Genomic DNA, 15,032 nt, shown 5'->3' on the forward strand with positions numbered 1-15,032 from the left:
GGAGTACTTCAAGGCTGTATATTGTCACCCTGCTTATTTAACTTACATGCTGAGTACATCATGAGAAATGCTGGACTGGAAGAAACAAGCTGGAATCAAGATTGCCGGGAGAAATACCAGTAACCTCAGATATGCAGATGACACCACCCTTATGGCAGAAAGTGAAGAAGTACTAAGAAGGCTCTTGATGAAAGTGGAGAGTGAAAAAGTTGGCTTAAAGCTCAACATTCAGAAAACAAAGATCATGGCATCTGGTCCCATCACTTCATGGGAAATAGATGGGGAAACAGTGGAAACAGTGTCAGACTTTATTTTTTTGGGCTCCAAAATCACTGCAGATGGTGACTGCAGCAATGAAATTAAAAGACGCTTACTCCTTAGAAGGAAAGTTATGACCAACCTAGATAGCATATTCAAAAGCAGAGACATTACTTTGCCAACAAAGGTCCATCTAGTCAAGGCTGTGGTTTTTCCTGTGGTCATGTATGGATGTGAGAGTTGGACTGTGAAGAAGGCTGAGCACCGAAGAATTGATGCTTTTGAAGTGTGGTGTTGGAGAAGACTCTTGAGAGTCCCTTGGACTGCAAGGAGATCCAACCAGTCCATTCTGAAGGAGATCAGCCCTGGGATTTCTTTGGAAGGAATGATGCTAAAGCTGAAACTCCAGTACTTTGGCCACCTCATGCGAACAGTTGACTCATTGGAAAAGACTCTGATGCTGGGAGGGATTGGGAGCAGGAGAAGGGGACGACAGAGGATGAGATGGCTGGATGGCATCACTGACTCGATGGATGTGAGTCTGAGTGAACCCCGGGAGTTGGTGATGGACAGGGAGGTCTGGCGTGCTGTTTCATGGAGTCGCAAAGAGTCGAACATGACTAAGTGACTGAACTGAACTGAACTGATGGGACCAGATACCATGATCTTAGTTTTCGAATGTTGAGTTTTAAGTCACCTTTTTCACTCTCCTCTTTCAGTTTCATCAAGAGGCTCTTTAGTTCTTCTTCACTTTCTGCCATAAGGGTGGTGTCATCTGCATTCTGAGGTTATTGTATTTCTCCCAGCAATTTTGATTCCAGCTTGTGCTTCATCCAGCCCAGCATTTCTCATGATGTGCTCTGCGTAAAAGTTAAATAAGCAGGGTGACAATATACAGCCTTGACATACTCCTTTTCCTATTTGGCACCAGTCTGTTGTTCCATGTCCAATTCTAACTGTTGCTTCCTGACCTGCATACAGGTTTCTCAAGAATCAGGTCAGGTGGTCTGGTATTCCCATCTCTTTAAGAATTTTCCAGAATTTGTTGTGGTCCACACAGTCAAAAGCTTTGGTGTAGTCAATAAAGCAGAAATAGATGTTTTTCTGGAATGCTCTTGCTTTTTCCATGATCCAGTGGATGTTGGCAATTTGATCTCTGGTTCCTCTGCCTTTCCTAAACCCAGCTAGAACATCTGGAATTTCATGCTTCACATACTGTTAAAGCTTCTGAAGATTCTTCAGATTTTTAATAAATATGTTTCTTATTTAGAAAATGGCTTTATACAGCTACATTTGAAATATTATAGGTATAACTTTTATGCATTGTGCTTAGTTGCTCAGTCACGTTTGACTCTGTGACCCCACGGACTGTAGCCCGCCAGGCTCCTCTGTCCATGGGGATTCTCCAGGTAAGAATACTTGAGTGGGTTGCCATGCCCTCCACCAGGGGATTTTTCCAACTCAGGGATTGAACCCAGGTCTCCAGGTCTCTGCATTGCAGGCAGATTCTTTACCTTCTGAGCCACCAGGGGAGCCCTATTAATAGATACAATTTGCAATATATTCTGAAGTTATTTAATTAAATAGAATCTTACAAACTAATTCGATGGCTACACGTCTTAGGCTTGCATTCTTTTTCATTATCTGATATTTATAAAGAAAGATGTTGTTTAAAAAAAAAACCAGTAACCTTAGATAGATCTTTACCTTTTTGTAAGTTTTTTCAAATATTTAGTGTATTCATCAGAGCTGATTGCAACAATTATTTTTATCAACTTAAAATACTAACAGAAATTTATAAAAATAATTATAAATCCTTAAGAAAAGCAACTAGGAACAACTACCATTTTATGGACATTAGTCATTGTGTAATTAACCAATCACTAATATTTAAATAGGGCCATACAAGTAATTTGATACCAGATTAGATTACTAACTTAAAAAATCACACATTGATAGTCACTATAGGACCATGGTTATTCTTTAAAAGCTGTTGAAACTGAGATAAGTAGGAAGAGATATAATGTACCCTGTTTATGTTGAAAATTTTTCTTTTTGCCATTTAGCGTCTTCATGCAGCAACCAGATTTTTTTCTTTCTTTTATAAAGATAGTTTTTAAATTCCAAAGAAGTTAAAATTATTAAGAATCATTTCAAGATTTAATAAATATTTTCTAAAACAAATCCATTAAAAAGATGTATTCACTATATTCTATTGAATGTAAGTTGTTATAGTCTTAGGATGGGCTTCCTAGGTGGCTCAGTGGTAAACAATACACCTGTCAATGAAGGGGACATGGGTATGATCCCTGGGTCAGGAAGATCCCCTTAAGAAGGAAATGACAACCCACTCCAGTATTCTTGCCTGGAAAATCCCATGGACAGGGGAACCTGGCGGACGATAGTCCATGGGGTTACAAAGAGTTGCACATGACTTAAGTGACTAAAACAACAGTAACAATTCTTATGATAAGATACTTTCCACATGCTAAAATTCCAAGTTATCTTTCTTATAATTTTGAGGAAAAAAATTGTAACTTTGGAAAACTTTTCACTTTCTAAATTATATTTTATTGTGCTCTGTGCCATTCTGCCAAAAGCAAAGATAAAGAAAGTAAAGTGGAGGCAGAAGTACAATTGAAGCTTAAAATACATACATACATATATAAATACAGTTATACCTTTAGTGCAAGAGAATTGGCTTCCATCCCTGGGTTGGGAAGATCCCCTGGAGAAGAAAATGGTAACCCACTCCAGTATTCCAGCTTGGAGAATTCAATGGACAGAGGAGTCTGACAGGCTACAGCCCATGGGGTTGCAAGAGTTGGACACGACTGAGCAACACACACACATATCTTTAATAGTGGTTTAATGATCAACATATCTATAATGATAAATTAGAAAAAAATGATTGTAGACAGTAATAAAACAGACTGTTAGGGGAAACACACTGACTGAAGCTGCCCACCCTGGTGGCACCCTAGTAACCATTTGCATGAGCTGTTTAATGACAGGAGATCCTGGTAAGGAACTTGGAGCTAATAAGCCAACCCGAAGACTTCGGGAAAGGTCAAAAGGAGACACCACATGTCCAACCACCTCCCAGAATCCTTCTTGCTGGCATCCATCTTGTCTGAGCCACCAGGAAGGACTCTGAGTCAGAATGATTGGCTAAAGATAACCCAGAAACTAATATCGGCAACATAAAACAGGAGACTTCAAGTCAGAGCAGTCCTCCTGGGTTCCCTTACTCTACTGCTCTCCACCCGGATGCCCCTTCCCAATAATCTCTCGCTTTGTCAGCACATGTGTCTTCTCAGACAATTCATTCTGAGTTTTAGACAAGAGCCCACTTTCAGGCCCTGGAAGGGGTCCCCCTTCCTGCAACAAGACTTTCTCACTTTTTTTTACTTTTATGTACAAATTTATTTATAGAAATTTTGGTACAATGTACATTGGAAAACATGTTAAAATATTGACATTTCTTACAAAAGGCATTGCAGTACTTGTAAATTTCAAACTGGCGCTTGCCATGGGCACTTGCCACCTACCTCTTCAAGGATTAAATTCCAGGTGCTGCTGCAGCTCGGAGGAGGCAATGGCATCCCACTCCAGTACTCTTGCCTGGAAAATCCCATGGACAGAGGAGCCTGGTGGGTTGCAGTCCATGGGGTCACTAAGAGTCGGACACGACTGAGTGACTTCACTTTCACTTTTCACTTTCATGCATTGGAGAAGGAAATGGCAACCCACTCCAGTGTTCTTGCCTGGAGAATCCCAGGAACGGGGGAGCCTGGTGGGCTGCTGTCTATGGGGTCACACAGAATCAGACACGACTAAAGTGACTTAGCAGCAGCAGCAGCAGCAGGTGCTGCAGCTGCTGACTTTCAACACTCCCTAAAGGGAGTTCAGGGTGGAGAGCACAAATGCATTTTCTGCTCTGAAAAAAACTGGCAGAATAGGTCTTCAGATAGATATTTTCAAGAGCGGATTTTATGAGCCCAATTTTTGCATCTCTTCGTATCTAGAAATTCTGAAATACATGGGAATACCAGACCAGCTCACCTGCCTCTTGAGAAATTTGTATGCAGGTCAGGAAGCAACAGTTATTACTGGACATGGAACAACAGACTGGTTCCAAATAGGAAAAGGAGTACATCAAGCCTGTATATTGTCATCCTAATTATTTAACTTATAAGCAGAGTACATCATGAGAAATGCTGGGCTAGATGAAGCACAAGTTGGGACCAAGATTGCTGGGAAAAATATCAATAACCTCAGATATGCAGATGACACCACCCTTATGGCAGATAGTGAAGAAGAATTAAAGAGCCTCTTGATGAAAGTGAAAGAGGAGAATGAAAAAGTTGGCTTAAAGTCCAACATTCAGAAAACGAAGATTATGGCATCTGGTCCCATCACTTCATGGCAAATAGATGGGGAAACAGTGGCTGACTTTACTTTTGGGGGCTCCAAAATCATTGCAGATGGTGACTGCAGCTATGAAATTAAAAGGTGCTTACTCCTTGGAAGGACAGTTAAGACCAACCTAGACAGCATATTAAAAAGCAGAGACATTACTTTGCCAATAAAGGTCCATCTAGTCAAGGCTATGGTTTTTCCAGTAGTCATGTGTGGATGCGAGAGCTGGATTATAAACAAAGCTGAATGCCAAAGAATTGATGCTTTTGAACTGTGGTGTTGGAGAAGACTCTTGAGAGCCCTTTGGACTACAAGGAGATTCAACCAGTCCATCCTAAAGGATATAAGTCCTGGGTGTTCACTAGAAGGACTGATGTTGAAGCTGAAATTCCAATACTTTGGTCACCTGATGCAAAGAGCTGACTCACTTGAAAAGACCCTGATGCTGGGAAAGATTGAAGGCAGGAGGAGAAAGGGATGACAGATGATAACATAGTTGAATCTCATGACTGACTCAATGGACATGAGTTTGGGTAAACTCCGGGAGTTGGCAATATACAGGGAGGCCTGGTGTGCTGCAGTCCATGGTGTCACAGAGAGTCAGAAACGACTGAGTGACTGAACTGATATCTAGAAAAGGGCTAAATTATTTCATGGTGACATCTATTCCTTGTGACTAGCAGGAACTTTCTGCAAAAATATATGTTTGCTTGCATTAACTCCCACTTCGCTAAATTCATACATGTATTGATCCTTCTCCCACCCCACAGGTCTTTGGAGCAGCTTCTCTGAGCTATCTGAAATGCTGTCTCCCAGGCTACAGTCTTTATTTTGTCTTCAGTAAAACTTAACTAGCCTCTTTCACATTATGCATTATTTTGAATCGGCATATTTTAATAAAGGTTCATTTATAAAATGTTAAGGGTGTGTCTGGGTCATTCTTCTACCTCCATTAACCAGCATTGCTTCATTCCATTTAATTTCAGAGACTCTCTTACAAAAGCAGCCATTCTGCCTTTAATTGCCTTTTTTTTCTTAGACCGATAGCCCCTTTTGTTGGTCATCACTCCTGCTGAATATCAACTCTTAAACAACCGTAGGAGGTCATGACACCCAACCTAATTCTGGACACTTTCTTCAGAACGCCTAAAGTGTGCATCTGATAATACTCTCAGTAGTATTAAAATCTTTTTTCAGGCACCATTTTCTGGGATGAAGCTTATCTTTTAGCACAGGAGGAGGGACTACAGCTCACAGGTCTCATCTGACCTGTTCACTTTTTATTTATTTATTTTTTGGAGGCTAATTACTTTACAATATTGTATTGGTTTTGCCATACATTGACATGAATCCTCCATGGGTGTACATGTGTTCTCCATCCTGAACCCCTCTTCCACCTCTCTCCCCATCCCATCCCTCTGGGTCATCCCAGTGCACCAGCCCTGAGCACCCTGTATCATGCATCGAACCTGGACTGGCAATTCGTTTCACATATGACAATATACATGCTTCAATGCCATTCTCCCAAACCATCCCACCCTCACCCTCTCCCACAGAGTCCGAAAGACTGTTCTATACATCTGTGTCTCTTTTGCTGTCTCGCATACAGGGTTATCATTACCATCTTTCTAAATTCCATATATATGTGTTACCATACTGTATTGGTGTTTTTCTTTCTGGCTTACTTCACTCTGTATAATAGGCTCCGGTTTCATCCACTTCATTAGAACTGATTCAAATGTGTTCTTTTTAATGGCTGAGTAATATTCCATTGTCTATATGTACCACAGCTTTCTCATCCATTCATCTGCTGATGGACATCTAAGTTGCTTCTATGTCCTGGCTATTATAAACAGTGCTGCGATGAACATTGGGGTACATGTGTCTCTTTCAATTCTGGTTTCCTCGGTGTGTATGCCCAGCAATGGCATTGCTTGGTCATATGGCTGTTCTATTTCCAGTTTTTTAAGGAATCTCCACACTGTTCTCCATAGTGGCTGTACTAGTTTGCATTCCCACCAACAGTGTAAGAGGGTTCCCTTTTCTCCACACCCTCTCCAGCATTTATTGCTTGTAGACTTTTGGATCGCAGCCATTCTGACTGGCATGAAATGGTACCTCATTGTGGTTTTGATTTGAATTTCTCTAATAATGAGTGATGTTGAGCATCTTTTCATGTGTTTGTTAGCCATCTGTATGTCTTCTTTGGATAAATGTCTGTTTAGTTCTTTGGCCCATTTTTTGATTGGGTCATTTATTTTTCTGGAATTGAGCTGCAGGAGTTGCTTATATATTTTTGAGACTAATTCTTTGTCAGTTGCTTCCTTTTTTTTTATTTTTTTTGTAAATGAAGTTGAATCAGAACAGTAATAATAATGTCTTTATATATTGTCTATGACTATTTTTATACCACATTCACAGAATTGAATACTTTGAGAGAGAGTAAATAGACCTCAAAGTCTAAAATATTTGCCATCTAACATTTCACAGAAAAACAAATTTTCTGATATATACTCTAGCAGATTCTTCAGGAAGGACACATGTTCACAGTGTTCCCTAATTTATGACACCTTTCAATATAGTTTTTCCTATTGCCTTGATATTTCAAAAAAACCTTAGCCAGTTTGCACTGGTTTAGTTAAACTTTTTGAAATTGCTTCTCTCTCGTGGCCTTGTACATTTCTTTCAAGAAATCTAATACCAGCGGACTCATTTTGCCTTTGTAAGTTTCATTTTATTTGTAAAAATTTATCTTTAAAATTTGGGGCTTCCAGGAGACTCAGTAGATAAAGAATCCACCTGCTAATGCAGGAGACCTAAGAGACATGAATTTAATCCCTAGGTCAGGAAGATCCCCTGGAAGAGGGCATGGCAATTCACTCCAGTATTCTTACCTGGAGAATCCCATGGACGGAGGATCCTAGAGGACTACAGTCCATAGGGTTGCAAAGTCTTTGACACTATAGTGAAGGAACTGAACACGCATGCATGCATCTTTAAAATTTAGCAGTTTTACTAGGTTACATATTACAGCTGATTATTCTGGATCAATTTTTGCTAATGTGTAAATTCAGGTATTCTGTTTATGGAAATTTTTCTGAAAATGTAGTTTTAATGATTAGTTCTGTTACATTGTTTTTATTTTATTCTATAGGGATGTAATTACAGACATCTATAATTTACCTCTTTGCCTGTTTTGCATTTCAGCCACTTTCTACTGCTTTTTATTGCTTTCTTTTCGCTTTCTTATCTTGTTTGATTTCTCATTTATTTATTTTTAAAATTACTTTATTGTGATGTAATTGACATACAAAAAGAAGTACATATTTAATGTATACAGCTTAATGAGTTTGAAGATAAATATATACCTGTGAAATCATCAGTACAATCTATGCCATAAATATACATATTCACTTCAAAAATTTGCTCCCACTCTCCTTATTTATTATTATTTTTGTTTGTATATATGATAAGAACACTACATAAGATCTGTTCTCTTAGCAAAATTTTAAGTATTTAATACAGTGTTGTTTATTACAGACACTAAAGTATAATAGTATATATAAACAGATCTCTAGTACTTATCTTGTATAACAGAAACGTCATACCCTTTGATTCAGTTCAGTTCAGTCGCTCAGTCGTGTCCGACTCTTTGCGACTCCATGAATCGCAGCACACCAGGCCTCCCTGTCCATCACCAACTCCCGGAGATTACTGAGACTCACGTCCATCGAGTCAGTGATGCCATCCAGCCATCTCATCCTCTGTCGTCCCCTTCTCCTCCTGCCCCCAATCCCTCCCAGCATCAGAGTCTTTTCCAATGAGTCAACTCTTCACATGAGGTGGCCAAAGTACTTGAGTTTCAGCTTTAGCATCATTCCCTCCAAAGAAATCCCAGGGCTGGTCTCCTTCAGAATGGACTGGTTGGATCTCCTTGCAGTCCAAGGGACTCTCAAGAGTCTTCTCCAACACCACAGTTCAAAAGCATCAATTCTTCGGTGCTCAGCCTTCTTCACAGTCCAACTCTCACATCCATACATGACCACTGGAAAAACCATAGCCTTGAATAGACGGACCTTTGTTGGCAAAGTAATGTCTCTGATTTTGAATATGTTATCTAGGTTGGTCATAACTTTTCTTCCAAGGAGTAAGCGTCTTTTAATTTCATGGCTGCAATCACCAGCTGCAGTGATTTTGAAGCCACAAAAAAATTAAGTCTGACACTGTTTCCACTGCTTCCCCATCTATTTCCCATGAAGTGATGGGACCAGATGCCATGATTTTTGTTTTCTGAATGTTGAGTTTTAAGCCAACTTTTTCACTCTCCTCTTTCACCTTCATCAAGAGGCTTTTTAGTTCCTCTTCACTCTCTGCCATAAGGGTGGTGTCATCTGCATATCTGAGGTTATTGCTATTTCTCCCAGTAGGCAATCTTGATTGCAGCTTGTGCTTCTTCCAGCCCAGCATTTCTCATGATGTACTCTGCATAGAAGTTAAATAAGCGGGGTCACAATATACAGCCTTGACGTACTCCTTTTCCTATTTGCAACCAGTCTGTTGTTCCATGTCCAGTTCTAACTGTTGCTTCCTGACCTGCAACACCAGACCACCTGATATTCCCATCCCTTTCAGAATTTTCCACAGTTTACTGTGATCCACACAGTCAAAGGCTTTGGCATAGTCAATAAAGCAGAAATAGATGTTTTGATGGAACTCTCTTGCTTTTTCGATGATCCAGTGGATGTTGGCAATTTGATCTCTTGTTTCTCTGCCTTTTCTAAAACCAGCTTGAACAACTGGAAGTTCATGGTTCACGTATTGCTGAAGCCCAGCTTGGAGAATTTTGAGCATTACTTTACTAGCGTGTGAGATGAGTGCAATTGTGCGATAGTTTGAACATTTTTGGCATTGCCTTTCTTTGAGATTGGAATGAAAACTGACCTTTTCCAGTCCTGTGGCCACTGCTGAGTTTTCCAAGTTTTCTGGCATATTGAGTGCAACACCTTCACAGCATCATCTTTCAGGATTTGGAATAGCTCAGCTGCAATTCCATCACCTCCACTAGCTTTGTTTGTAGTGATGCTTTCTAAGGCCCACTTGACTTCACATTCCAGTATGTCTGGCTCTAGGTCAGTGATCACACCATCGTAATTATCTGGGTCGTGAAGATCTTTTTTGTACAGTTCTTCTGTGCATTCTTGCCACCTCTTCTTAATATCTTCTGCTTCTGTTAGGTCCATACCATTTCTGTCCTTTATCGAGCTCATCTTTGCATGAAATGTTCCCTTAGTATCTCTGATTTTCTTGAAGAGATCTCTAGTCTTTCCCATTTTGTTGTTTTCCTCTATTTCTTTGCATTGATCACAGGAAGGCTTTCTTATCTCTTTTTGCTATTCTTTGGAACTCTGCATTCAGATGCTTATATCTTTCCTTTTCTCCTTTGCTTTTCACTTCTCTTCTTTTCTCAGCTATTTGTAAGGCCTCCCCAGACAGCCATTTTACTTTTTTGCATTTCTTTTCCATGGGGATGGTCTTGATCCCTGTCTCCTGTACAATGTCACGAACCTCAGTCCATAATTCATTAGGCACTCTGTCTATGAGATCTAGTCCCTTAAATCTATTTCTCACTTCCACTGTATAATCATAAGGGATTTGATTTAGGTCATACCTGAATGGTCTAGTGGTTTTCTCTACTTTCTTCAATTTCAGTCTGAATTTGGCAATAAGGAGTTTATGGTCTAAGCTACAGTCAGCTCCCGATCTTGTTTTTGCTGACTGTATAGAGCTTCTCCATCTTTGGCTGCAAAGAATATAATCAATCTGATTTCGGTGTTGACCTTCTGGTGATGTCCATGTGTAGAGTCTTCTCTTGTGTTGTTGGAAGACAGTGTTTGCTATGACCAGTGAATTTTCTTGGCAAAATTCTATTAGTCTTTGCCCTGCTTCATTCTGTATTCCAAGGCCAAATTTGCCTGTTACTCCAAGTGTTTCTTGACTTTTGCATTCCAGTCCCCTATAATGAAAAGGACATCTTTTTTGGGTGTTAGTTCTAAAAGGTCTTGTAGGTCTTCATAAAACCGTTCAACTTCAGCTTCTTCAGCGTTACTGGTTGAAGCATAGACTTGGATTACTGTGATATTGAATGGTTTGCCTTGGAAACGAACAGAAATCATTCTGTCGTTTTTGAGATTGCATCCAAGTACTGCATTTCAGACTCTTTTGTTGACCATGATGGATACTCCATTTCTTCTGAGGGATCCCTGCCCACAGTAGTAGATATAACGGTCATCTGAGTTAAATTCACCCATTCCAGTCCATTTTAGTTCGCTGATTCCTAGAATGTCGATGTTCACCCTTTTCTCCACTTTTTACTTAAAATTTTAATTATTATACTAATCATTTACTTTATTTATTGTAATTTTCTTCATTCTTTTCTTTAGGTTTTCATTAACTTTTGGTTTAAATCTATTTTCCTTTTGGTCCCTTATGATTTAGTCTGCATATAAGATGATTTGGTCTTCTTGTTCTATTTCTTCACTGTTAGACTTGGTTTATTTTTTCCCAGCTTTTATTGTTCACTTTTGTTCCTGGATTTTTATTTTCAGGCTTAAAATATTTTTTATATCTAAATGCTGTCTTAATAACATTTGAATCAGCTTTGAATTTTGGTTCTTCTTGTTTTCTTCAATTTTATGGTGTTTTGGGAGGATATTTTTTTGTTAGCAGGGTGTCTTCTGTGTCTTTTGAATTCTTTGTGTGTGCATGTGTGTGTGTGTGTGTGTGTCTGCTTGCTATTTCCTGTAATGGGTTTTTATTTTGTGAGCTTCCACTACCCTGTCCACCCCTAAGTAGTTCTAATTTTTGGATGGTGGTGGTTTTGTGGTGTGGTGCGGGTAAAGGGTTGATGAATCTTGTTTCCTTTCCATTTCTTATGACCACAATTCCTTTGTTTCCTTTATTTCTGCTCACATTCTCCAAATAACTACCTCTTTTCCAGAGGCAATGCTTCTTCAAAACTACCATTTCTGGTTCTACACATTATGAAGTTCTTTTTCTGTAACCAAGTCCTAGCTTGTAGTTAGTGCTTTGTCATTCATTCCAGTTTCTCTTTCAGGCGGTGATTTAATCTATGCTTTGTTTAATATTCCTTTCCCCTGAGCTCTTCTTCATGGGACCTTAAACATCCCTCCTTACCCTTCCTCCATCCCCAGAGGTAATAGCATATCTATAGGTAATTTAAAATTTGAGATATACTCTGTTAGTAATGCTAAAAATGGGTAATCTGTATAGTTCAATTTGTTCTCCATGTTGATTTTAAAGTTTCCATTTTATGCTGTTTTTGAGGGCATCAGAGTGATTACAAACATGTTGATTTCCATTTTTCTCCACATCCTAAAGAGTTAATCTCAAGTAAGAGTTTTTATTATGGATGAATTTTAAATTTTAAGGCTTTTTCCCCTCATATCTATTTGAATGACCATATGGCTTTATTATTTGTTTGTTATTTTACAATTAACAGTGTTATATCTTTCTAGGAATTCCATATAGTTCTTAACTAAAGTGGTTAGCACTTATTTCTTTTTGGCCACACCAGGTCTTTGTTGCTGCATGTGGGCTTTCTCTAATTACAGCAAGTGGAGGCTGCTCACCAGGTGCAGTGTGTGCGGGCTTCCCTTTGTGATCCTTTTCTTGCAGAGCATGGGCTTTAGGGTGCAGGCTCAGTAGCTGTGGCTCAAGCGTTTAGTTGTCCTGCAGCATGTGGGATCTTCTTGGACCAGCATCAAACTTGTGTCCCCTGCGTTGGCAGGTAAATTCTTAACCACTGGACCAAGAGAGAAATCCAATTAGCTCTTTACTAGTTTTTATGCTTATCTTTTAATTTTATAACCCACCACATATATTTATTTTATATTGTGTCTGACAATTTCAATACCCAATTGAAATTGATGTGTAAGTTTTATCTTCTTTTTGTGTGCTATGCTTCTGTGTTTGTGTGTGTCTCTGTGTGTATATGTGTGTGTGATTGTGCTGAGAAAATAGTTTTCTTTGAAACTTCATTTGTGGGAATTCTTTGACACGTGTTGGGGAGGGTAACTTTTCCCTCTTACCTTACAGTCTTTTTGGCTGGTTGAATAATTAAAATGACATAAGACAGATTAATTAGAGAAAAGTAAATTTAGTTACATATGTACAAAGAATTCATGTTACATGAGAGATTCCAAAGGCAGTTGGGTAAAATGAGGTATATATGTCACCCAAACCTGAATATTCATTTAAAGGACTGATGCTGAAGCTGAAGCTCCAATACCTTGGCCACCTGATGTGAAGAGCTGACTCATTAGAAAAGACCCTGATGCTGGGAAAGATTGAAAACAGGAGGAGAAGTTGGTGGTAGAGGAAGAGATAGTTGGATGGCATCACCGACGCTGGACATGAGTTTGAGCAAACTCTGGGAGATAGTGAGAGGGAAGTCTGGCATGCAGCAGTCCATGGGTTAGCAAAGAGTCAGACATGGCTTAGCAATGGAACAACAACAAATTTTGGGGTGGCCTGTCCTGAACCCATTACTTGATATGAATAGACTTTCTCCCAGAGAAGATATATCTCATTTTTCTCTCATTTTTCTGGGGAAACCACCAATCGTTGATTAATTTAAATTAAATTTTCACTTTGAGGTCATTTTGATCACTAAGGTAAATAATATTTTGGGGAAAAATGAAATGAAGGTATAAACTTGGAGAGAAAGTATAACACCGAAACTGTCTTTCGTCCTGAAGACATTTGCCACAAGACAAAATTGATCTCCAGTTTACACAGTATTACAGGACTAGGCTTTTTAGGAAAACAAAGCCCAGAAACTTGCCATGGAGGGACGTTTAATATGCCATAACCATGTAAGGATATAATTCTTGGTGTGAGAGTGAACTGGAAACAACTCGCACACAAGGGCCTGCAAGGATAACTGGCTAGTTTATAACCTAATGCTTAACAAGCAAAAACTCTCTCTATTGCTACATGAAATCTGAGATTCATGGCTCACAAGGGTTTGTAGCTGAAATTCCCATTCCTTGGGAAACATTTATGGTATTCATTAAAAAGGCAGATCTGCTGAATCAGATGGGATCAAAGATTATGAATTTTAATAAACTTTTTAAAAAATTCCATTGAAATTTGAGAGTTCTTTCTTTTTTTTTTAGGAAAACAATGCCAATTTATTGTTTCTTTAGTAATAAAGTATACCTTTAGAAAATAAATTTTATTTTAAGCTAATAAGAATAGGCATTTACTTTTGGCTTTATAATTTTTGTTAGTGCTAGTTATTTGGCATTCTTTTTTTTTAATTTAATTTAATTTTATTTTTAAACCTGAAACACTGTATTAGTTTTGCCAAACATCAAAACGAATCCGCCACAGGTATACATACGCTCCCCATCCTGAACCCTCCTCCCTCCTCCCTCCCCACACCATCCCTCTGGGTCGTCCCAGTGCACCAGCCCCAAGCATCCAGTATTCTGTTTGGACTTTTTTTGGTATCAAAATGCTATGACATAGTCTGTGCTGAAATGGATTCCTTTGTGTAGGTGATTATGTTAATAATAAATTTCAGATAATAAATCTCTACTATTTTATACTTCACATTGCCTGTCTTATATTTGAGATCTAAAATATACACATTTACTTCAAATCAACAGCACAAATTATTGTGTCCAGTTAATACTTGAACTAAAGCAATTTAGAGTTTAAACAATGATAATAAGTTAGCAATTGCTTCAGAACACTGCCATTGAATCTAAGCACTTTTCCTCCTTATGTTACCAAGCTGAAGATTCAGATCTCCAAAAAGAGAATCTAAATGGTTTATCTTGATTTGTGTGCCCCCCCTCTTTGAAAAAGAGAAGGCAGGGGGTTGTTATGAACAAACTTTGATTTATAATCATGATAGAAAAACATGAAAATAAAGTCATACTTCTCCAGTGAGTGCTGAAAAGGGAGAATAAATAATGGTCAGGCATAAATAGTAGATGTACAGTATGATGATATTCTATTAAGTAAAATCAATGCTTCAGGAATATATGGCTTTGCATTGAATGAACTTGGCACCTAAGTATATATATCAGATTATATACTATTTTGAACTAACCCAAAAGATTGGATTGTCAAATCATATTCACAACAAGAGAAATTACTGAGTGTCAAACTCTAATAATAAGTTTAAAGGTATCAGCAAACAAGGAGCTAGAAGAAGCGTGCATAAAGAGTCATCCTAGAGGTTGAAGTCCTCCCAGGTTCTCTGATCAGAGTTAATAAATTCTTCAAGTTAGATACTCATGTTTTTAGTCAACTAACAAGAA

Source organism: Bubalus kerabau, chromosome 6 (assembly GCF_029407905.1).
Source record: "Bubalus kerabau isolate K-KA32 ecotype Philippines breed swamp buffalo chromosome 6, PCC_UOA_SB_1v2, whole genome shotgun sequence".
NCBI lineage: Eukaryota > Metazoa > Chordata > Mammalia > Artiodactyla > Bovidae > Bubalus > Bubalus kerabau.